The following is a 23,427-nucleotide window of genomic DNA, read 5'->3' as shown; positions in this document are numbered from 1 at the left end:
TACACTCCTTAGGCCGTTTATCAGAAACAGCAGAAGCTATTGGTTTGATGATGTTTTACCATGTTCATCCATTCAACTATTTCTCTACATTTGGATATGTTTCTGATAATCACCCTCTTAAATCCCCTGCTTGAACCTTCTCCCCAGTGTCAGCCTACTTCACCAGCAGCCGAGTTAGCATCTGTAAGCGGTTCAGCCCTGTCAGTGGTTTAACATCTTTAACAGGATCTGAAATATCTGTAGCAAGCTTGTTTTACAGCCCCATTCATAGGGATTTGGGATAGATGACATGGTCCAAAAGCCTCTCCTAGTCTTTGCGTGTTAAATGCCATCTCCAGCTCCTCTCTGATTCCTGCTCCTTTTCTCTTTCCTGACCAGGTATCAGCTGTGTGAGCTGCTGGGGAAACAAGGAGAAGCAGGCTGAACTCATGGAGCACTCTGTTAGGACTCTGTGTCCATACACAGTCAAACTTCCCTGGAGAACACAGAAGAAAAATCCAGTTTCTGGAGAGCAGATGCCCACTCCTGTAAGTCATTGCCCCCCAGTTCCCCCAGAGTCCTACAGTTGTTTGCAGTCTGCTGTTGTCTTTCAGAGACAAACTATGTCTATCTCAGCAATGAAGGCGGATTTGAACCAGTGATACAGGGTGAGGTGCTGTCCTGCCCCCTCCAGTTACACTGATCCCACTGAAAGAGGCACCATCAGGAAGGGGAGGGGGCTTGACCTGCAACAACATGCAGACAGTTTTATCTCTAGAAAAGAGGGTGAAGGAGGAGCAGGAGAGTTGGGACCAGAAAAACATGTTTCCTTCCCCTCCTTTGGAAGAACTAATTGTCAGCCCCTGCGAGCTACAGTGGGGTTGCTCCCTGATGTTCGAGGTGCCATCCCAGTCCAACAAAACCAGCCTTTGTTTTGCTGCTATTGTAGATGTAGCTGGCTTTGTCACTTCGAGGAGCTCTTCCAACTGCACTAGCATTTGAGAAAGTTTTATTTGGGCAAATAAACTTGCCCAGCTGAAGAAGGATGGCTGATTTCGTTATTCTTAGCAACAGGATAATTCATATCTGGTTACATTACTCTGTACAAAGCTATATGATTAATACGTTTCTTGTCTTCCTGTGATTAGTTTTTAAGCAGCAGCAATGACATGGAAGGGTTTTATCAGACTTATTAGAAAAGACTATCCCCATTCTTCCTTTTATAATGTTAATACTGTAGTTACAGTCTCAGTAGATCTGTCATAAAAAATGTTGTCAAAGGAACCAAGATAAGTGCAGAATTATTTGCTGTTTGTAAAATCCAGACACATCGCAGAAAACAATAATAACACAAATAACTTTGATAAAAGTTTCAAAAAAAGCTTTTTTACAGCCCCAGCAGTAATTACAGCTCGTATTAAAATAAGCTTCTTACAGTGGGCTTAATTTATATTTTAGTACAAGAAAACAAATAATGCTGTCTGACAGAACAGACTTCACCCTGGTTTCATCCAGGTTATTGCTGCTTGGCAAAAAACATACCTGGGGTCCAAAGAGCTGTAGGGAGACTTCTGGCTCCTCTGTTCTACTCCTCAGCAAATGGCAGGGGCATAAGCTGGTGAAACAGGGACCCCAGGGATTACACCAGTAAAGCCCTCCCCTTCAGGGTTCTCAGGGATCTGGGGCACCCCATCGCTAGCTGCCTGCAAGTGGGGCTGTAAGAGACTGCTGCTGCAGCTCCCCAGACCTCCCTGCACTCAAGACATAAATGTCTCCTGTTCTTCCATGGCTACCCATGGTAATCTTGCTGTGGGTACAACAGCTGAGCATCCCCAGTTGAGAAATAGTCATCTTCCCACTGTGCCATGTTCAGCTTCTGGATCAGTTTTCTCCACTTCCCCCAAGGTTTTCAGCACGTTTCAGAGGCTGTCTCAGGATCAGAGGCCATTTACAAATGCCACTGTTCCTTGAAGACCACTGGTGAGACACTTCCCCTAAGTTGGGTTTTTTATCCCTTTCCTCCATATGCCCAGGCATATTGGCCAGACAAAAACACTATCACTACATTATGGCACCCATAACTCTGGAGGTCAGGTTCTATTTTAATTCAGGTTTTAAATTATTGCTTTAAACACAGTGAGACTGGTTTTCTAGATTCTTTTTTCCTGGCAGTGTTTATAGAGCAATACATGCCACTGTGGACCAAGACTTGATTAGTTCTTCTGGATTTTGTTATCAAATTCATAACAAAGGACTCTTTTAGAGTAAATGGGATATAACAGAAGTTACACAGGTATGCCATTACACTTTACCATTATCATTTAGAGCTAGTTTCTTTTGTAGTCATTAATAATGAAAATATAATAAACTTCAAAGCTCACCATTCCAGCACCAACTTTCCCTCTGATTATAATTAAGATGTCAAAATTAATTTCCCTCTCAGAAAGCAGGAACTTTTCTTTCTTTGCTGATGGATCAATTTTACAGATGCCAGTTCTCAGCCTCCACAGCTCAGCAAGAACTCACTGTGAAGGGCAGTGTGGTAGAGCACAAAGTCCTCCCTTTTTCAATGTCAGCCCTCAAAGCCAGTTTCACTAAGAAAGGAAAGACAGACCTGGTGGTAGAGGGCCCCTGCAGGCTTGCGCACTATCTGTGGGGATCATAAAATCATTTAGAATCATTTAGGTTGGAAAACACCTTTAACATCAAGTCCAGCTGCTAGGGTCTATTTCTGGTCTCCAGAGCATCACATGGTGCCTTTCATTTTGAGGTGAATGAAATAAGATGTAGCAAGGACATGCAGAAGCAGCTCAAGGGCTCATGAAAGGTGTGAAGACAAGGAGGACACTGTTGAGGCAGTGCAGGCGCTGCAAGGCTGCAGAGCTGTGCTTCAGAGACACTGGGAGGGCTGCACATGCACCAGTGTGTCTGACACCCCTGAGTGCTCCTGCTCTCCACACGTGCTGGCCCAGACTAAGAGCAGGGATGTGGGTATCCTGGAGGATGCCCTCATCCAATTAAACATTCATGTCCTCTTGCTTCTTCTCATGTATTTGTACAGGTTTCTCAGCTGATAACACACCAGCAAATACATTATTCAGCCTGGCACACTGACTGCACTGCTGGGTGCTTCCATTACACTGATATTGTCCAACACTTACAAGCTGGGAACCCAGGATTCACTGTGCTGCACCTGAGTGCCCCAGCAGAGCATGGCCAGTACTGCAGGGGCAGAGCAGGCTGCAGCAGTGGGATGGGGCCAGAGCCAGGGATCCCAGTCCTGGCTCAGCAAAGCATGGGATCACACAGCCCAGCTCCTCCAGCTCCCTGTCAGCCCTGGTAGACCTAGGTGAGGCAAGATGGGCCTCTCGGGGCTGGAGTAACACTTGTGCTTCTGCTGTTACACTGCACAGCCTCTACTGCCACAACAGGTCCCTTCCTCGCTTTTCCCACATGCACCGTGAACAGAGCAATTACCTTTGCATCTCACACGGGGGCTGTGAAGTTTAATTAATCTGTGCATTTCGACACTTTGTGCTCTCAAAATGTAGTGTGTTTAATTCTTCCATTACTTCACAGTTAATAGCATTATTTATTTGAGTAAGGATGGTCCCACATGCCCCGTTTGATGCCAGGTTCTCGATGCTGTAGAGTGCATGGGCAGAGGGAGGAGTGGCCCCAGTACAGGGGATCAGGGTGGGCTTGGGATGTGTAGGTGGTTCCCCCAGCACATTTAGGGAGAGACAGCAGGGACCCTCTGTGCTCTCTCTCTCTCAGGGACATCACTGCCTGTCCCATCACAGTTCCCAGTGGTCCCTGGGCACTCATTGGCACTGGTACCACACCTCATCAGTGAAAGTGAACGTGCCTGCTCCAACCACGAGCCAGCACCTCCGTGACAGGGATGGGCCCTGGCCAGGCAGAGGATCCCCATTGTGGGTGGGGCTGTGGGCCTGGGCCAGACCCTCCGCAGGTGGGTCTGAGTCTATACATGTCTCCAAGCCACAGGGTGAGGAGAGGTCACAGCAGCATAGTCCCTGGTACCTGCACGTGCTGTCATCCAATGGGGAAGAACGCATCCGTGTGTGATGAGCAGGGTGGTAGGAGGGGGATGCAGTGAACAAAGGTGAAGCTTAGCCCCAGCTTATCACAATGCAGCCTTCATGCTCAGCTGCTTATAGACCTAGCAAGAAAAAAATTAACCAGGCCATTAAGCAGCACTCCAGTGGATTAACATTAGTCTGTCTCCCTTACACTGCAGGATTTCAAAATCCTTTTGAAGTTTCCGTATTAGAAAATCACTTTCCAAGCCACATAACTTGGAGCTTTAGATGTTTCCTAACAGTTCTGTGGTTGAGGAACAGCTGACTAATCCTTTAGGATTTAATGAGGTTAACTAACATGCACAGCTTTGTAGGGGAGCTGTAGTCAGTGTTTTGGGAACAAACATGAAAAACAGTGACAGTAAGTAGTGTTCTGGAAAGAGCCATTATGGGAGCACAGCATCATTTCAGTAACTTTTGCCAAAGCTTCTTTTCGCTTCAAGGAGCACAGGTTCTGGTCTTGTCCAGTGAACAGCACTATCTGTTTGTAACATCCACTGAAGTCAACAAGATTAGACATTTCTGTTCTCTGGGTTAATTTCTGGTTTGTAGCTTGTTCTCTGCCTGTCCAGTGAACCCTTTCCACGTGTTGGTAGGGCACCAGCAGCCAGTAGCTGTTAGCAGCCAGGGTAGGTGGCAGAGGCTGGGCAGCACAGGGCTGGGACTGGAGCCCATGTCTGGCTGTTTGCCCAGCAGAGCCCAGATCTGTCCCTGGCAAGGTCTGTCACCGAGTCCTCCTTTTGTATGAGCACTTGGGAAGAGGACGAGTCCACAGCGAGGAGCCTAAGCCATCCCAGTGCTCAGGTGCAATGACCTTGTGCTGTTTGTACTTAAGACACGTATATATGGCTATTCTAGGTTTGTTCCTTGAAGTGGCTGTGTCCAGCCTGGGGCTGGAGCATTGCCAAGGAGCAGGACAGCCAGCAACAGCCCCACATCCTTCTCATATCATGAGCATCGAGTGCTTCAGGTGCTGGAGGCTGAACGATGAACTCAATTTGGTATTTACAGAACAGACCAAAGTTGCACGTAATGAGTTGACACATAAATTCATTAGGATGCAATTACAGTGATCACAACTTAGGCTACTCAATTATTTTTAGTAAGAACATGGAATTAACTGCAGATTCACATCAAATGCTGCCTGGTGCCCTGAATCAGGTTCAGAGAACTGGCTTGCACAGGAAAATGCAGCAGTGTTAGATGGGGCTTGGAGCAAGCTGCTCTAGTGGAAGGTGTCCCTGCCCACAGCAGGGGGTTGGAACTGGATGAGCATTAAGGTCCCTTCCAACCCAAACCAGTCTGGGACTCTATGACCTATCAGCGTCCCCAGGACATTCCTCCTGCACAGCCCACACTTCCTCTTGATCATGCTCTTGCTCACACACATTATGGCCTTACTAAAAGCACTCCCACACCCAGTTGTAAGCTATAGGAAGGACAAGGACAAGGAGCAGGAAAGCAGGAGAGTCTCCTGTGCAGAACAAAGAACAGACTTGTCCTGGCTGCATCAGGGATGTGAGCCCAGCACATCAAAATCGCATCGAGTACTATTGCTTCTGCACCATTGCTGCCTCATGATTAACCACCATTAATATTTATGAGTTATTATAGCTGCTTTAGAGAGATCTGTCTGTTAGGGCTCAGAGATCACAGTGGTTGAAGAAGAAAAAAAAACCTATGCGGAACTGCTTGCCCGTTGCTTACTTGTAACTCTTCCCTTCAGCTCACAGGAGCCTGGAGCCAGTGGCAGCGGCTGTTCTGTAGAAGCAGTTTCCTCACCACCTCTTCCACTCATCAATTATTTCATGGGAAGATTTCTTTTAATTACAAGATGGAAAATTCAGCGTGTGAGTATCTTGGTCACCCTCAGGCCTTCGCAGTCCCTGAAAAATACACATTACACAGGTAAAAATGCCCTAGAGAGCAGTAGCCAGGCAGGTGGCATGTGAAAAGAAGGAAGGAAAAGAAAGCAAATCTTTCAGGATTTACTGGGTGCATGAAGCAGGAGGGTAACGTGGGTGTGAGTGGTGTAACAGGACCTGGGAGATGTGGCAGAGTCCTGTATGTTACTGAAGTTAATTTGGTTAATTGTGGTCCCTCAGGCTCCCAGGGCAGTGCCTTGGGGTGCAGGAGTCCTCTCCCTGCTCCTGCCTCATCCTTTCAGGAAGAAGGCTTCTGCAAAGAGCCCCATCTTCCCACATCTCATTTGCAACTGGACTTTTAGCAGACTCCTACGGTCTGCCAAACAATAAATAAGAAGCCTTTACTCTGCAACAGTCAGCTCATTGCTTAAAGCCTAAGTAGCAGCTGATTTAAGAAATGGGGTTGGGAAGGCAGAGCTGCTGCTCGCTGCAGCACGTGGGTGAGCCCCTGCAGGAACGCACAGGCAAGTCCTCAAACACAAACCCTATTTCCAGGCTTGAAGCCATCACTGGGGAGCTTTTCATGTGTGGTGATGAAGCGAAGGCATCTGAAGCATTACAAAAAATGCTTTATTATGGCAAAATCTGGACGTCATCATTTACCTTTGGTTGGGGAAAACTCTGGTTGGGCGGCACAGCAAGGACAGCACCTGCATTCCGCTCCAGCATGGAGCCGCGGGGCAGCCGTGCCCTTCCCAGTGCAGAACAGAGCCAGACATGCCCACAGACTTCACAGGCCAGCGCCTGGGAACCAGGAGGCACCAAACAGGAGCAGGATCCCGTGCTCCAACTTGCAGCAGCCGGAGCTGGGCTGGCAGGGGCAGGAGCACCGCGGGGTTCACGGCAGCTCGGCAGGGTGCACCTGCGGGCGAGCCGGTGCCGGTGCCGCTGAGCCCTTTGTACACCTCTCACTCATGTACTTCCCTGCTGCATAATTCATACCTTTTTAGCAGGAGATAAAAACTTCACAAGTGTTAACGTGCGAGTGTTTATTAACGTGGGGGCTGCCAGACAGACCTCAGATTTGGAAGGAGCTCTTGAGAAAAGAGCCAAAGTCTGTCCTCTGTATGCAGATTTTTCTTGAAAGTGACTGCCTGGTAGGTAAGAGGCTCCAAGTGATTCTCTGGAGGCTGCTGAGCTGCTGCTTCATCCTGGGGCCCCTGAAGAACTCCGAGCATTGGAGAAGCATTAAATAAATAGATCATTTCCTTTACATGAGGCTGGGTGCTGGATGTGCCACATTGTTTGTGTTCCTCTCCTGAACAGAGCGCTAAACCAAGCACAGAACCAAGCACAGACAGGAGATAAGAGCATTCATTCCCACGAGGAGCACGGATAGGATGAAAAACAAGTTTTAAGTCATGTTCCATGCAAGGTTGTTTATAATGCCTGCAACTATTTTTAAACCTAGGAAATGAAGGGCTGCTATAGCTGCAGAGAGCTCTTGAGGGTAGGTGCATTGTGTTATATATCACTGTCAGGTGAACAGGGGCGGATACCCAGTACTCAGCAGCTGGCACAGGGACATTGGTGACATTATCCCTCTCTTGGCCACAGGCACTGCCCAGGCACCTGCTGTTGGGTTGAGACCAACTTTCATGGGGACAATGTCACTGCAAAAAACCTTCCTAAAGTCACTGCTGGGGATAAAAAGGCAGTTTCTGGGTATAAAGGAGGAGCACAGCAAAGCCTGCTGTGCAGTGCTGCCTGTTTGCGTGGACTGGGATGGAGGCACGCTGGGGCAGGATGGCTTTGGAAGCATGAGGCTGGAGGCTGGGTGAGGGCAGCTCCTTGCCAGGCTGGCCTTGGGTGCTTGGGATGGAGAGCAGGGGGTGAAACACTGTGAGGTGCTACAGATCCTTCAGGGGAAGAGGAGGGCGGGACAGGCAGGCAGCCCCTTCTCAGCACCTGTCCCATTGCTGGTGTGCCAGCACACATTAACTCTTGGATGCTGACAGCAGCTATTTTGAACAGCCTTTGACATGATTAAGTGAGAAATCAATTCCCAGAGCCAGAATTTCTCTCTCTAGAGTTTTGGAGAGATCTAAAGCCACCCAAGCTTATGCTGCAGGGCATCACCACAGTGCCTTTACTGAGCAGTACCTTTGCAAAGAGCCTTCCATGTTGGACAGGGCTTGGAGCAAGCTGCTCTAGTGGAAGGTGTCCCTGCCATGGCAGGGGTTGGAACTGGATGAAATATAAGGTCTTTTCCAACCCAAACCGGTTTGTGATTCCATGATGTCTGTGGCCCCTGCAAGGCTGATCCCCATGGCAAAGCTCCCCCACAGCTCAGTCTTGGCTTTCCTCAAGACACACTCTGTCATTTCCCAGAGGTTTGATGTGTGTTCATCAAACTGAAAGGGATTATAAAAGAAATGAATGTCATAAATACCCTCAATGAGTTGGATCTATAAACACTTCCCTGGCACCACCAGTGCACTGTAACATTATTTAAATAATAAGTTAACAGCTTTCGCCTGTAAATTTAAATATCTTACAGAAAAACATGCTGATTACAAGGCAAATATCTTTGCTCTAATTATCTTAATTATGGGGGTTTAATGGCAAGAAGCTGTAGAAATAAAAACACAAGTAAACGGCAGCCTATAATGGTGTTCACTGCACCTGCCAGCACTTCTCCTGTGTTGTCAGGGTAATTAATGCTTTGGTTCCTGTTGAAGGCGAGGAGAGCGGTGGGTTTGCAGGGAGGCTGCCCAAGGAACGTGTACACACACGCCTGTTGCAGGATGCGATGGTGACACACTCGGTACAGCACCCACCCCCACCACAGGGGGACAAAACGGGGCTTTGCTGCGGTGAGCAGCTGCTTTTATAAAATCACAGAACCCCAGACTGGTTTGGGTTGGAAGGGACCTTAAAGCTCCTCCAGCTCCAACCCCTGCCACGGGCAGGGACCCCTTCCACTAGAGCAGCTTGCTCCAAGCCCCTGTGTCCAACCTGGCCTTGAACACTGCCAGGGATGGGGCAGCCACAGCTTCTCTGGGCACCCTGTGCCAGCGCCTCAGCACCCTCACAGGGAAGAGCTTCTGCCTAAGAGCTCATCTCAGTCTCCCCTCTGGCAGGTTAAAGCCATTCCCCCGTGACCTGCCCCTACATCCCTTGTCCCAAGCCCCTCTCCAGGTTTCCTGCAGCCCCTTCAGGCACTGGAGCTGCTCTCAGGTCTCCTCTTCAGGAGCCTTCTCTTCTCCAGGCTGACCCAGCCCAGCTCTCTCAGCCTGGCTCCAGAGCAGAGCTGCTCTGTGGCCTAGCCTGGATTTGCTAAATCAGGTCCCTTTGGAGGAGGGGAGCATGGTCCGACAGGCGCTGCAGCACACTGATATCGTATCAGCCCATGCTCTCCCTGCTTGCCTGCCCGTGCCCCACTGCCAGCCCCATGCTCATCCAAACAAACCCCTCAGACTGTGGCAGAGCCAGCTCCTGCCTGCCCTGGTGATGACCAGCTCAGTGCTGCAGCATATTGAGCCCATTTATTTCTCATCAGTTTGTCCTACCTGGCTGAAGCACTGATGTGAGTGCAGCAACCCTGGAGGAGGGTTTGCTATGGACCAGCTTGGAGGGTGCTGGTGCCTGCTTCTCCAGTGTGTCCAACACTGCTGAGGCAGAGCATTCCTGGAGTTGAGTCCATCAGGACACTGGGCAGGGCCATTTCCAAGCAGGGGACCGAAGCAGGTCTCTGTTTCAGTGGATGGGCACCAGCTCCCTCTTCTGCAAAGACATGCAGAGAAGGAGAATTAATTTCCATTTGCTCTGGTTCAGTCCTAGCAATTGCGTTCAACCTTTTGAGCTCCTGACTCTACTCCATTACCTGAGCCTGACAAACTAATGAATTTCTGTTGATTACTTGTCTGCTCTGCCTCTCCTACCTTATTTTATTCTCATTTTAGCTCCTTATCTTTCTTCATGCTCATTTAACTTCAGCCTGTGAATGGCTTCATCCTTTCTAAGTGGGACTCTATGCTCTGATAGGCTCTTTCTCATCTCTGAGAGCACAAGAAGTAATTACCCACTCGGTCCTATTGCTGGATGCCACAAAGCCCTCTTAGAGAGCAGACTGAACTCACTGGGGAATAATACCTGGCTGATTAGCGGCTAAAATGCCGCAGCAATAGAAGCCCAAGCTGAGGGCTGATGTCTGCAGGCTTTCCTCACTGCATCACCATCCTCAGCAGCACCAAGACACACTGAGTGGCAGACTACTGAGGGATGCTGCATGGGAAACCATGCAGGGACACAGGATTCACTCTGGCACTCACCTGTAGCCATATGAGTAACTGCAGAGGTGCTGGGGTAAAGGCTCTGCAGGAGCAGTGCAAGACAAAGACCCCATCTCTCCCTGCCATAACCTGTGATTATGCAAAGCATAAACCAAAACTAGAGCAGAACCAGGTTTTACTTATGCTCACGTTTAGGCAGGGATGACAGTTTTTGCTCTCCAGTTGTGCATCAACCTGCACAGCCTGGGCACATGAAGTACCCAAACAATAGAGATGGTGCAATTTCAGACTGCAGTCCTGGTCTCGTGGCTGCACATTATGAGACTCCTATCTTTTCCAGCATTTGCTGGGTAACCTGCTGTCCTGGCCAAGCTTAGGTTTATTCTTGAATTACCAAAGGTGCTTAATATCTAAAACTCAGCAAATCTCAGCACTATCTATTTACACTCAGCTGAACGGGGACAGTATTTTTCCTGGTGAGATATTTGAGAAGTGCATGAAATCAAACAGGCAAAAGGTTAAGTCTATTATTCAGAAAGAAAACCCCAAACCAAGCCCCAAACCCCACTGCATGGCAACAAACGCAGCGACACTCACAGCCAGGGACCCACAGAGTTTTGTCCTCCAGATGAGTATCACAAACCTTCTTAGAGGTTCCTACACATCAGTTTGTAACATCACATCCTAGAAAACAGCTTCCCCAGCACTTTTCCTTGAGCTCTTTAGCTGCACTGCTGGCAGCAGGAGCAGGGCTGGTGCTGTGGTCCGGGATGGTATTGGCTGTACATTGAGAGACTCATGGAATGGTTTGGGTTGGAAGGGACCTTAAAGCTCACCCAGCTTCAACCCCTGCCAGGGGCAGGGACCCCTTCCATAGAGCAGCTTGCTCCAAGCCCCTGTGTCCAACCTGGCCTTGAACACTGCCAGGGATGGGGCAGCCACAACTCTTTTACTTGGCTGAGATGTGCTTGCTGTGATTAAACCTTCACCTAAGAACTCTTGGAAGCTTGCAAAACATTGTTCATTACCCTACACCCAGGATTTCTGGAATATCACTGGAAACCTTCATGGTCCTTTCACAGGTAAAGCCAGAAAGCAGCTTTTATTAATGAGACCCCAGCACTGACTTCCTGTGTATCCGTGACATTCTGCTCTGGCATCTTGTTCATCTGGATGGCGAGTGTCCTTGCCTGGTCCTCAGCACGTCGTGGGGCTCCTTTGTTCCACTTGCCTGCAGAAATGCCTCCTGAACAGGGTCCCTGCGCTCAGCCTTGCAGTGCATTTTGAAGCAAGGCAGTGCACTGGGAGAGCAGACTGCCAGGCAGGTTTCAGCTTGGTTTTCTTTCCTCTCTGGACATATGGCTACAGGAAATCTTTGAAGATCTTGAAGAGAAAAAGTGTGTCCCTTTGAATTCCTAAACCACCGGCATCTCTAAGAATAGCCTCCAAAGGGAGAGGGAAGATGAATGACATGAGGAATTCAGCACCTTTCCTTACTGTGCAGTCTTCTTGAAGAGGAAAGGGAATAGCCAGTCACGCTGAGGACATTCGGAGGAATGTGCTATTATGTAAAGTGAGCCAAGGAAAGGTTAGCAAATACCACTGCTTCCCTGGGGAGCCCTTCTCTTGCAGGAGTCATTAGTGCATTGGCAGGATAACAGATTCTTTCCACTAATTCTCTAGTTCATAAGCAAATTAAGACAGAAAAGCTGATCCTCCATCAATGTACGTTAGGCCCAGGCTCGCAGCTCACCTGCCTGGGAGCTGCTTTATACTGAAAGGTCAGGACTGGAAATATCAAAGTCTTGCCATTAAATCAAGCACATTTTCTTGGTAGCTCAGTGATGCTGGGCCAAGGGGCACTGTGGGACTACAGGGCTGCAGGATCAGGCTGTTGCTGGTGCACCTTTGGCTGGGACCACCACACCGTTACCCTTGTCCTATCACTATGGTCTCCAATGAAGAGTCCCTCCTCAGCATCCCTATAGCCCCCCTATGAGGTCTCCATGCAGCTCCTCTTCTCTAGGCTGAACAGTCCCAACCTTCTCAGCCTATCTTCATACGGGAGGTGCTCCAGTCCCTGATCATCCTCGTGGCCTCCTCTGGACTTGTTCCAACAGTTCCATGTCCTTTTTATGATGAGAACACCAGAACTGTACACAATGCTCCAAGTGAGGTCTCACGAGAGCAGAGTTAGAGGGGCAGGATCACTTCCACCCCTCGGCTGATGGAGGTGGGGCAGAGGCTTCCCTGGGAGCAGCCCAGGTCTCTCCCTGTGTGGGTGCAAAGTACTTTCCATAACCTACAATGTAAACTGCTTGGTGAGATTAAAGCAACCTGCTCCTGGGGGGGAGTTCAGCACTGGGCTGGAGCTTCTCCCTTGCATGGACACAGCACTCCGTGGATGAGCTTCCTGGGCACAGTGGTGTGCAGGGAGAGCCACCTCCTCCACCAGAGCCATCCATGGGAATTGCCTCTAGTGTGAACACCTGACAAGCCCCAGGTCTCTGCAGGGACCCAGCTTTGTGTGGGGTGCTCCTGGACTTCCACCAGGCTGGGTCAGCAGAAGGGAGCTTTGGGCTCTGCCTGCTCCTGTTGCCCTTGTCCCATCCCATAGAAGCACTTTGCCCCAAGAGCTGTGTCCAGACTTCAGGCCAGCGGCCGTCTGGGCCTCTTGCTGTGTCTCAGACCTTGTGCCACAGGGGGAGCAGGGAGCTGGCAGCCCCGAAAGCATCCTGCTCCCATCTCCCATCTGCCCTCCATCCACCACCGACCCAACCGCAGCACCCAAGGGACGTGGCTGTGAGACCACAGGGAGCTGCATCCCGACAGCACCTGGACCTCCTGTGCACGGGAACGTGCTGCAGACCCAGGGTCAGCAGGCACTGGCAACTCCTTGCCTCTCCCTGGCATCACAGGGGTCCCGCCTGGGAGGTGGCACTGGACAAGCTTCATGCAAGAGCATTGCTGCATGGCTGCTTTCATGAGGAAACACATTCACTTCTTCCTCCCAGCTCTGGGGGTCACCTTGTGTTCACGCTGCAGCAGGACACAGCCCAGGCGCAGCAAACCCTGCGGAGCAGCAGAGCCAGCTTCAACCAGAAACGCTGCCTGGGAACCCTCCAAAGTCACATCTGCAGCGAACAAAAGCACCCCCCTGCATGCAACACAGCCCTTCAAATCCTGCCTTTAATCTCAGGTTCCACTAACAACCTTCTTCCCGTCCTGTTCCTTGTCTTACAATTGACATCGCAATATTAAATTCCTAAGAACTAAAGTGCTTTGGAAACATAACCTACTTACAGCAGACAGGATTTACAGTGGAAGTATTTACTTTCTAGGTCTTGATGCTATCAAAGTCACTGATGCCTGATTAGCAGCACCTTGAAAGAGGCCTCCAGACACACAGTTGGGTTGGCATTTGCCAGGCACCATTTGCAGGCGAAAGCCCTGCTGATGACGGGCAGCCTTCCAGAAGTTCCTGTCCTCTGAGCCTTTGGTGCTGGCTTTGGCTGGGCTGCCATTTCAGCACTCAACCTGCAGAAAATGCCTTTGCACTGCAGGGAAAGGAGGGCAGCCCTTTGGGAGTAACAGCAAGACTGCAGTGGGGCAACAGCTGAGTGCCTGGGTACAGTCTGTCCAGCCAAACAGTGTGAAAGGAAAGCACAATCAGCCACACGCTGGGTAAATGCTGCCAGAGCTGACCAGCACACGCCACTGCAGTGACCTGCCCCAGAGGGGGACCACATGGTGCTGACCCCACCACCCCACAGCAACATCCAGCCCGGTCTGCTTCTCCAGAGGCACTACAGCAGGCCCTGGCTGAGCCCCTCATCCTGTGCAGCAGGTGACAGCCCCATCATCACCCCCCCTATGGCTCCTGGCTCTGTTGACCCTGAAATGCTCACAGTGCTTAAAAAGGCTGCAGGAAACCTGGAGAGGGGCTTGGGACAAGGGATGTAGGGACAGGCCAAGGGGAATGGCTTTAACCTGCCAGAGGGGAGACTGAGATGAGCTCTTAGGCAGAAGCTCTTCCCTGTGAGGGTGCTGAGGCGCTGGCACAGGGTGCCCAGAGAAGCTGTGGCTGCCCCATCCCTGGCAGTGCTCAAGGCCAGGTTGGACACAGGGGCTCGGAGCAAGCTCTTCCAGTGGAAGGTGTCCCTGCCCGTGGCAGGGGATGGAGCTGGAGGAGCTTTAAGCTCCCTTCCAACCCAAACCATTCTCTGGTCCTATGAGACCCTCCTCCTGCTGCCAGTCGCAGACACCAGCGCAACTGTGGGGCTCCTCCAGCCGCTGCCCGAGGTGCAGAGGCTGCTGCATGCGGCCTTAGCACTGTGGGATCACTGCTACGCAGCTGGAGCATCCAGGAGCAGCTCAGACATAAACCAGGAAATCTTTCCACCGCTGCAAGCAGCAAGGCTCGAGCCAGGCAGGCAGCAGGAGTCCTGGTACACATTTCTGCCTGGCCTCATCCCTGATCATAAATTGCTGTGCTAATCTCAATGGAGAGGCATTAACCTCCACTCCTGAAACAAGGTGCAATTAGTTGGGCATAAAAGAACACTGAATTGATGCTAATTACTCTCCAAAAGATGAACAGAGTTAAGCCAGAGAAGCAGAAAATTACCTCTGTGGGAAATCAGCTTCAGAGTTTAAAGGAAAGCAGAGGTGGTGGCTGGACGGGCACCACGAGGTTCAGCACTGCTTCTCCTCCTGCCCATCTCCAAACAGGTCACAAGCCCTATGCTGGCTGGGCAGGAGCCCGGGCACCACGGGGGGGTCTCCATCCCAACCCATCACCCTTTAGCCATGGGCATGGCCATGGCCACCTGCTATTGGACAATGTGGGCAGGAGGATGCTGTGCAGCTGCAGCATCTCAACCCCAAAGTGAACAACCTGCCTTTTAACAACAGTTCACAAGCACTTGGACTGTCCCATTTGGTTTAACTCCTAGAAACCACCCAGAGTTTTATTACTTTTATCTATTCCCTATTCATTTAGCAGTATCCCAGGAATCTGCTCCTTTCCCATCTATCCCACAGCTTCCTCCCTACCATATCACAGCACTCTGCTGGTCAGTAACTGCTTCTGCTAACAGCACGTAATGCATCACTGACAAACTCCCCATTGCACAAGCCTGGAGCTGGGCAGCAGCCCTGTGGATGGGCTGAAACCCTGCTACCAGCCTCCCTGGAAAGAGAGGGCTCCTCCAGATTTGCCACCAACCCACCACCCCCAGCCCATGCCCCACCAACCCTGCCCCATGGGGTGCTCCTGCTGCGTGAAGGGTCCCCCAGCACATGGGATGGTGACAGGACTCACACAACAAACTGGGGTCTGCTCTCCTGCAGCCATGAAGGAATCTGTCCCCAGGGCAGCACAGCAGCCGCTTGAGTCCAAGCCACTTCTGCCTTCAAATCCTTCACTTGCAGAGGTCAGCTCCGCCCAAAGCAACCTGAAGCATCTGCTGGGTGCTAGAAAGCAAAGAGGACAGCCTCAGGGCTGTGTGTGACCAACACGTGTGGCAGAAACGTGCCACGGACACCTCCGGTGACAGCCTCTGTGCAAGTGCTTTATGGGACTTTCAAGGCTGAGCAGTCAAGGTGAGGTGATGCTCTTCCTTCAGATCAAGGCTGAGCAGCCAAGGCAAGGTGATGCTCTTCCTTCAGATCAAGGCTGAGCAGGCAAGGTGAGGTGATGCTCTTCCCTTCAGATCAAGGCTGAGCAGCCAAGGTGAGGTGATGCTCTTCCTTCAGATCAAGGCTGAGCAGTCAAGGTGAGGTGATGCTCTTCCTTCAGATCAAGGCTGAGCAGTCAAGGTGAGGTGATGCTCTTCCCTTCAGATCAAGGCTGAGCAGTCAAGGTGAGGTGATGCTCTTCCCTTCAGATCAAGGCTGAGCAGTCAAGGTGAGGTGATGCTCTTCCCTTCAGATCAAGGCTGAGCAGTCAAGGTGAGGTGATGCTCTTCCTTCAGATCAAGGCTGGTGGCTGCACTCAGGACAGGCCTTCCCAGCACATCCCATTCAGGACTGGGTTTCCCCCAGAAAAAGCTGGGGGTTGCAGAGGGGTTTGTCCTGCAAACCCACCCGCCTCTGAGAGCTCGAGCAGCTTCAACCCTGTCTGTTCCTCTCAGTCCCGTGTAGCTCCTGGGACTCTTAACAGTAATTTACAGCCTGTTTTACCCAGCTCTCAATGGCAAGAGGCTCGGGAAGCTGTCTGCTGGGGTCTGGAGGCAGGCACCTACCGGGATGGCTTTGACATGGATGCAAACACTCCCGAAAAGTGAGACCCAAGAGCTGAGACCTCCAGAGCCTCCTGCTTTCCCCGCTGCACGCTGAGTTTGCAGGTTCAAACCTTCATGTTCCCATTGAAGCTACTCCTGGATTTGGGAAAAGCTCATGGAATACGCTGTGGGAACTAAAGCTTTTAAAAGGCAACCTGAACAGCAGTCCTGGAGCAATCTGCTTCCAGCTACCGCTGCCCCTGGCTCTCCCTGCTGCACAGGACTTGCTGTGCCTGCAGCACAGGCTGTTTGCTCCAGCTGGGGTTGGAATGCTCTTGCCATGCAGACGATGCATTATATTTCCCAGGCTGACGTGCAGCTGATTCAGAAACAAGATTTAGCAGCACAAAAGTACCGCTTGCTCTGGTGGCTCCCCACACCCCCGTGGCTCAGCTTGGCTCGTGCTGCATCTGCAGATTCCTGCCCAATCCGTCACCAAAGGGCCCTGAGCCCGCAGCCTCAGCCCTATCCCAGCTCGCGGAGCTCTGCTCCCACTGCCATTGGGATGCGGCCCACAAGGGATTTAGGATTGCAGGAGACAAACCAAGCAGGAGGAGGCCCACACCAATGCCTTCAAGGCATTGCAGCGAGTTCGGTGCATACAAAGAGCCTGGATCACACAACCAAAGCCTTTTTGGATGACGTTCCCAAGGGATGTCGGCCCACCCTGCTCCATCTCACCGGCTACAGATCGCTGCGTGGCTGCACTGGAGAGAGGCAGAGGGAAGGGATGAGCATTGGCTATGTCATTACTGACAAGGGAGGGTATGAAACATGCACAGGAAGATACAGGCACTTCCTGCAAAGCCTGTATCCCGTTGGTACTCCCTGCCTGGATCCCTGTGGCTGGCCAAGCTTCCCCCACCAGGAGCTGGGTCTGCCCTGCTCCTCCATCCAGCCAGGCCAGTGATGGCCAAAGCAGTGCCTGGTCCTTTGTGGGGCACTTTGTGGTCAGAAACAGTTCCCTCCAGCTGAACAAAGCCAGAGGATCCACGATGATGCCAAGGAATTTTTAGCAAGCCATGGGAAGCATCAATTGCTTTGCAAAGGGGCGACTGTTCATAGAGCAGAGAGTAACCGGAGCTCATCAGCAGATCAAGATCTGCCCTGGGAATGGGATATCAGCTCTCAGAGGACCAGGGTCCTCACCCCTTCCCAAACAGCCCTCCCATACCCTGCTCTTCTACCTCCATTCCCAGGCCCACTTATCCCATTGGGCTGTTAACCAGCATCAACCAGCACTCCTTTGGGGCAGGGCCAAACCTCACCATGGCTGAGACCCTCTGAACACAGCCATGGGCCAGGGACACCCGTGTCTGGCTCCCAACATCCCCAGTGAGCTCTTGTCACCTCCATCACACCTGCACCTGCAGCCCCTGACACGTGCACGCACACACACACACACACACAAGCTGCTCCTGGAATCGCTGCCCCTCCTCTGCAGCAGGGAGCTGGAACGTGCTCTAAACACACATAAATATTTCATGGGCAGAGAGAGAGGTTTTGCCATGACCCAGTTTTCTTTCCCCCAGACACTGGGTTGGCACCTAAGGGGATTGCATGGGGCAGGAGCGTGGCCAGTGACATGAACAACGCCCTTGGTGCTCATAGCAGTCCCAAACCAGGACAGGACATTTTCACTGCCTAATGCCTGGTCCTCTCAGGAGCTCAGTTTCTGCCTTGGTTCTATCTGAGCCAAGGTGGATACACTCCTGTGGATGCCCCACTACTGCTCTGTGATGGGAAGGTGGGAAGTGGATGCCCCATTTCCCTTTGAGGTGCAGGAGGAGCAGCTGGGACGCTCCAGGCAGGATCAGCCCCTTCACTGCAGCAGGGAGCTACATGGTGCCCACCAAGAGCATCCCAGGCTCAGCACCCACCTCGACCTTGGCTCTTCTCCCCAGGGGCAGGGTGACCTCCCCAGGAGCACCGGCAGGGCTGATGGTGCTGCTCTCCTGCTCCAGCACGTGGCAGAGTCGCATCCTCCAAAGGCAGCGCTGCCTTATCAATAATAAAAGGCAATTTCCCCAGACAGAGCCAGGAGCTGACGCAGCCCTCATCTGCTGCTGACAGGACGGGAAGAACTTTAATAAGATGTGATTTGACAGGAACACAAAACAACAACAGCATTAAAGGAAGAATAATGGCAAAGGCAGCTGTCAAAAACCTCATGTTCCCTAAGCAGGGGAGAGAAATCAAAGCTGTCAGGTCCCAGCAGAGGAGTGAAGGGCAGCTGAAAGGGAGGGCAGGACTGAAGCGGGCAGCAGGTACCACTGCCCATGGAGGGACCCGGCCACCACAGGAGCTCAGCTTTGGGCCAGGGAGAACAAGGGGATCCTCTGCAGCATCAACCTGGTGGAGACCCCAGTGTCACTGCAGCCAGCTCAGCACCACATCAACTCCATGGCCAAGGAACCCAGGGGAGGGAGAAGCACCACTGTGCGCTAGGGGCAGGGGGGCAAGTAACTCTCCACATCAGTCATGGTGTGCATCAGCCTGCACCACACACGAAGGAGCTGCTGCAGGGATGGGACCTGTCACCCTGATGGCTGCAGAGGGAGATGGAGATGGGCCAGATGCTTCTGCATCAATCTGTGTGAACACAAGCCAGATGACATCTGGTGGGGTTGAAAGAGAGAGATGAAAGGTATCCAGAGGAGCTGGGCTCTGTGCCACCCCCATGACCGGAGGTCTGTGGGCCAGGAGGTCACAGCAAGGATTCAGGCACAGTGTGGCAGTCCTGGGGCACCCACAGGAGAGCAGGGACCACCAACCCCACGGAGATGGCACTGCCGAGAAGAAGGGACACATCTCAGGCAGTGCTGGGGTCCTTTGACTCAGCATGGCTGCAAGAGCCAAGCAGGATGCAGCAGTGATTCCTGGTGGTCTGTTTCCAGAGCCCACTCTCCCCCCAGGCTGCATCCAGGGCAGATGCATCCCTGCTCACACCACCGCAGTGCAGCTACATCGTGGGGCAGCAGAGCCTCCACCAAAAACTTCTCTGGATCTGGCTGTGTTGGAGCATGCAAGGGCAGGGAGGGCCTGTATGATGCTACCAGCCCCCTGGAGCTGCTGCTGCTCCAAAAGCCAGTCAATAAAACTCAGTGAAGGGCTTGCTAATGCGTACACCCAGGAAGACAAACAGGGCTTAATGAAGCCTTTCCTTTAAAAATATGGGGTTTAATTTAAATGCAAATTGGGTGCTGTGTTACGTGCAGGTCACCTGCGGTGACACACGGCTGAACTAGCAGGGATGAGCCTCATGAAGTGTGGGCAGAGAAAGGTGGGCCCTTTCCTGGGCATTTGTATCCTGCTCTGCAGAACAGCTCCTCGCTCTGCTCAGCCAGTCCTTTCCTAAGCCAAGCACGCTGCCAGGGATGCTCTTAGCAGGCTATTTGCTATTAATCGAGTAGGGCACATTTATTCCTGTATCCTGCAACCCCCCTTTTGGCATGTCACAAATCACAGCCCACCGCTCGATAGATGCGCCTGCAACATCCAGCATCAGGCAAAAGGGTATCAACAGTAAATCTGAGCAAGGATGAGGGAGATTTCTCTAAATGCTGGGGTGAATTACATATATAAGTCTTCAGAAGAGACATTAAGCCTAATGTGAAATCAAACCTTCAAAGTGATGAGCAGAGCCGTTATCCCCTGCGTTACGCACAAGTTATGTGCAGGAGGATCTCATTTAGAGAAAATCTGCTTTTGCCAAGAGAGATGAGTTGGAATCCAGAGCCCTGATCCCTGCATCAGCGCTCTGGAGAGGGAGCTTTAACCCTTCCCTAAGCCCTGCTCTGCCTCTTGCCACTGCTGCCCACTGCACACGGACCCCCCAGTGCGGGCATGGAGCTGGGTCCCCCTTGGCCACAAACGTGATGCTGGTTGTGACCTGGCTCCGTGCAGCACCAGGATCCCCCGCCAGGACTCAGCTCACCCCAAAGGGGTGGGAAGATTCTCCCCCCTCCTGCTCTGCTGTGGCCACACCGCGGTCGGTCCATGTGCTTCCCTCTGCAGGAGGAGCCAGCAAGCAGCGTGCAATAAAACCCCTGTTATGAGCCATTATCAGAGGGAAGTGGAAGCAGAGCAGCAGTGACCCTGCAGCAGTGGCCCTCAGGGCCTGTCAATAAATGCTCACAGTTTAATCAGCCTATGTCCCTGCACAGAGCAAATCAATAGTATCTCACTGGGAGAAAATGAGATAAACAGGAGCCTTTAAAGTGCTCCATTCCCTGCAAATATAAACCCCAGCCCAGGACTGCCCCACAGGCACAGGGAGAGAAGTCCCTCGATTAAGTGGTTGTCCCTTCTCTGGTTCTGTTTCCAATCCTGACTGGCTCCATGTGGCAGGAATGAGAAGACCCAGAAGCAGCTGGGTCAGACACAGGCAGGAAAAGCAGGGAGCCCAGGGCCTGGCTCTGCCCAGCGTGTGCTGGGTCTCTGGGGAGATGCTCTCCTCCTCCCTCAGGATCCATGCCCACGTACAATCACCCACCCTCCTAAAAGCACTGGGAACCTCCACTCCAGCATGCAGGCAAGACACAATGGGAACCAACAACCATTTGCTCACCTGGGGATCCAGACAAGCCATCACGGTGCATCCATGTGCTCAACGCTGCCCACACCAGCAGACATCCGTGTGTGCTCTGTGCCATCGCCGCCCAGCACTCCCATAACATCTGGCTTCCCAAGGTGAGGTACCCAGCTTCCTGCTGCTGGTTTTTCCAGTTAGCTACTTCAGGCCAAAGGCTACAAAAAATAGGATTTAGAGTTTATTGGTTCCCTATCCTCTTGTCCGCCTATAAATGCCTCCATTCATTCTGAAAAAGGATCCCGTGTCTCTTCCAGCTTCCTATGTGTAGTGAGCAGCAGCCCAGAGCCTGGGGTGGGGTTCTGGCACAGGCCTGCCTGCCCAAAGCTGGAGCTCTCACAGTCCCAACGGCTGCCTTCTCTCCCCATCTCCACTATTTGCTTATTCCCTTGTTGAGCACATACCCCGAAGGACCTGAAACATCTTGATTTGGTAGATGGTGAAGCCATCACCCCACAAAGAGAGGTGACCTTTCCAATTGGGAGCCTGGAGGGACCCCAGGGACAGAGAGGGCTGTTTCCAGTGGGAGCCCCTCACCAGGGCTGTGGCAGCTTGGAGAGGTGGGCCCAGCCCCAGCTCTCTGCCCCCTTCCCCTGGTTGTCACTGGGTCACCAAAGCCATCACGGTGACAGGCGGCACCACTGCTGAGCCTGGAGACTCATGTGAAGGAGGCAATCTCCTGAGGGAGAGGAGGAGCAGAGGAGAATCTGGCAGGCAGGAGGGAAGGTGGTTTAATGAGGTATCCAGTATGTTCAACTCCTGAAGGATTAAAGCAAGGAAGGGATAGGATCTTCCATAAAAAGTCAGTCATTAGCGAAGCCCCAGGGTAGATGCAATTGTTTTCTGTTTTTTTCCCCTCTTTGATGACCCAGTTTTTTTAATCTCATCAGTGCCAGGCTTGTGTTAATTTTTAAAGATGCTTGGGTAACTGAGAACATTAACTATTCATGATCTTATCTTCAATAGGTGTTTGCTCGCTGACACCCAGCCAGGCTTGAGATGTACCTAAGGAACCAGGGAGCTGAACTTACCGGGGAAGGCAATAGCTGGTTTTTCCTGAGCATCTTGTTGAAGTGATCACAGGCTGGGTGGGGTTCACAACACTCCCGGGTAAATCAGGGCTCCTGGGGCAGGCTGGTATCACCAAGGCCATCCCTTGCAATTGCAGTGCCTTGAAAAGATGTAAGAGCACACAGAAGGCTGAGGGCTGGGGAATGCTGTGGACACCGAGGGTGCTGCAGCTGTGGTCCCCTGGGAAGCCCTAAATCAGTTTGCAAATCCAAGGGAAGCCTCCAGAGCTGGCTGGAGGTGGCAGCCAGGTACAGCCCAGGTTAGCTATTAGCACAGATCAGGAATGTGAGCTGAAGAACAGATGGAGAGCCCTTGAACTCCTATGAAGGGAGCCAACAGACATAATGACATTTAAAATCATTGAATGGTCTGGGTTGGGAAGGACTTTCAGAGCTCATCCGGTCCAACCCCCCTGCAACGAGCAGGGACATCTTCCACTAGACCAGGTTGTCCAGAACCACATCCAGCCTGGCCTGGAATGTCTCCAGGGATGGGGCACCCACCACCTCTGGGCAAGCTGTGCCAGGGTTTTCCCACCCTCATTGTAAAGAATTTCTTCCTCACATTCAACCTGAATCTCCCTCTTTAAGTTTAAACCCATCACTGCTTGTCCTGTGGCAACAGGCCCTGCTCAAACGTCTCTCCCCATCTTTCTTATAGGCCCTTTTAAGTACTGAAAGGCCACAATAAGGTCTCCCTGGAGCCTTCTCTTCCCCAGGCTGAACAACCCCAAATCTCTCAGCCATAATTTGCCTGGCTTTGCTTTCTGGGTGTTCCAGTGTATGTCCCCAGGGTACGACACACTCCCCTGGGTGTGGGAGCAGCCACAGGCCACAAGGAATTGGGCAGCGCTGCCAAAGTCACCACACACTGCTGCAGGGAACCGAGCACTGACCCAAGGTGAGGCTGCCAGGCAGAGGAGCAAAGGTGGGAAAATACCAGAGCATGAACTAGCACAGGGATAGAAATAACCATGCAAAGGAACAGAAAACTTACACTGGTTTCAGGAGGGCTGGGAGCTGGACAGGTAGAAGGCACAAACCTCTCCCTGCTTGCAGTGGGTACGTGGGACATGCTCTCACCAACTCACTTGTGCTGATAGCTTGTTCCTGGGAAGAAGATGTTGGTACTTCCAAGGGTCCGACCATCAGGACTGAGATGGGAACACAGAATCAGGAATCTCCTGGCCCCGGAGGCAGCAGCACCGTGGGAGAAGTAACAGCATCTTCAGGAAAGGGC

The 23,427-nt window shown here is 51.8% G+C and overlaps 3 long non-coding RNA genes across 5 annotated transcripts; 1 reads left to right on the top strand and 2 right to left on the bottom strand.

Moving 5' to 3' along the window:
* Positions 1 to 386: 386 nt before the first annotated feature.
* LOC134167695 (uncharacterized) lies at positions 387 to 6,631 on the top strand. Of its 2 annotated transcripts, none has more exons than XR_009966260.1 (3): positions 387 to 527; positions 5,809 to 5,932; positions 6,503 to 6,631. It is a non-coding gene; the product is annotated as an uncharacterized LOC134167695 (long non-coding RNA). The 2 variants fall into 2 exon arrangements; XR_009966261.1 differs by lacking the exon at positions 387 to 527 and adding an exon at positions 3,209 to 3,328.
* LOC134167694 (uncharacterized) lies at positions 2,195 to 9,586 on the bottom strand. Its single transcript, XR_009966259.1, has 2 exons — positions 9,520 to 9,586; positions 2,195 to 8,361 (listed from the first exon to the last, which is right to left on the bottom strand). It is a non-coding gene; the product is annotated as an uncharacterized LOC134167694 (long non-coding RNA).
* An 11-nt stretch (positions 9,587 to 9,597) lies between these two features.
* On the bottom strand, positions 9,598 to 23,268 carry LOC134167693 (uncharacterized). 2 transcript variants are annotated; one of them, XR_009966257.1, is made up of 3 exons: positions 22,149 to 23,268; positions 21,097 to 21,793; positions 9,598 to 9,733 (listed from the first exon to the last, which is right to left on the bottom strand). It is a non-coding gene; the product is annotated as an uncharacterized LOC134167693 (long non-coding RNA). The 2 variants fall into 2 exon arrangements; XR_009966258.1 differs by lacking the exon at positions 9,598 to 9,733 and adding an exon at positions 11,510 to 11,750.
* Positions 23,269 to 23,427: the final 159 nt, after the last annotated feature.

The sequence above is a fragment of the Pezoporus occidentalis genome, unplaced genomic scaffold, assembly GCF_034315485.1.
Source record: "Pezoporus occidentalis ecotype Australia unplaced genomic scaffold, CSIRO_AGI_Poc_V1 ctg294, whole genome shotgun sequence".
NCBI classification, from domain to species: Eukaryota; Metazoa; Chordata; class Aves; order Psittaciformes; family Psittacidae; genus Pezoporus; species Pezoporus occidentalis.
The sequence above is the reverse complement of the archived record's forward strand: the minus strand, read 5'-3'. Positions and strand labels throughout refer to the sequence as shown.